The sequence below is a fragment of the Egretta garzetta genome, unplaced genomic scaffold, assembly GCF_000687185.1.
Source record: "Egretta garzetta isolate BGI_Z169 unplaced genomic scaffold, ASM68718v1 scaffold55, whole genome shotgun sequence".
NCBI lineage: Eukaryota > Metazoa > Chordata > Aves > Pelecaniformes > Ardeidae > Egretta > Egretta garzetta.
In genome coordinates this window covers 1,745,464-1,746,839 of record NW_009259863.1, presented here as the reverse complement: position 1 = coordinate 1,746,839, position 1,376 = coordinate 1,745,464, and positions in this window count along the sequence as shown.

The following is a 1,376-nucleotide window of genomic DNA, read 5'->3' as shown; positions in this document are numbered from 1 at the left end:
CAGCAGTGATTTCTGCCCCTTGGCCAACTCCTGCCAATTTATGTACTGAGCATGATGTCATATGTTCTGTAATAGCCTTCTGGCCAGTTTGGATGTCCTGGCTGTGCCCCCTTCCAGCTTCTTGTGCACCTGGCAGAGCATGGGAAGCTGAAGAAGTCCTTGACTAGTGTAAGCACTGCTTAGCAACAACTAAACCGTCAGTGTGTTATAAACAACATTATTCTTGTCCTAAATCCAACCACAGCACTATACCAGCTACTAGGAAGAAAATTAACTCTATCCCAGCTGAAACCAGGACAAATTTATGTTTAAAATTTGTAAATATCTTTTTAATATCTTTTATAAATTAATAATAAAAATATTTTGTTGCTGTTTTGCATGTGACTGATTTAGTAAACATAGAATTTCTTGTCAAAATCAGAGAGGTGAAATGGAAGCCTTTTACAGGGTATTCCCCAGGACAGGATACAGGATACTCTAGTCCCTACATTGATTCCAGCCAATAACTTCAATTACTGCGGTGAATTTTCAGTAATAATACAATCATTGTAATGCAATAGTAAGTGATAATTAATTTGCTCCATAAATACTTTTAATCCAAATTGCTCCCTAAAAAAATCACTAATGCAGTTAAAAAATACTAGGAAATGAATATGCTAAGTAGATCGAGTAAGATGTAAAGATAGGGTATGGGCATTGTTTCTTTGGCAAACAGCTGTTTTAGTTCTAACAATACAAAATGTCAGTTCTAGCTCTTCCTGCTGAAATGTCTGAACTATAGGAAGCACTCTCAAGTGGATTTCCTTAGGCTGAGCTGATTTGATGAATATATCTAATACAGACTCTTGGAAAATTCCTTATTCTCTTGTTCCCATATCTTGACCTGTGCTCTTCTCCTGCTACTTAAAATGTGCCTCATTTACCAGTCAAATTAACCTTTCTGTGAAGACTTAAGCAAACAACAGATAGAATACTTCAATTGTCTCAGTAACATCTGTCATTTGATCTCATTTCTTATTAACAAATGCGTAGTTCCTTTTGCCTTCTTACTCTAATGTTCAACATACAGTAGAAGAGAGTTGGTTCAGAAATTGGACTTGCAGATAGTCTTTTCTGAATACCATTTACAAAATATTAATAAAAAATAAGGCTTATTTGTAGATTTTTATATAATAAGGATGGAATTTCTAGGCAAAACCAGAGAAGGAATGCAAGCTCTCTACACAGAAGACCAAGCCCTGAGGGATAGATTGGTCTTTTCCCCACTCTGTTTAATTCAGAATAGTGACTTCAGTCAAACCTCAGTGTATCAGCTGAATGCCCTCAAACCATTAGCCTAGTCTGGGATTCAATATCTTTCTATGTCTGTCTCTCTC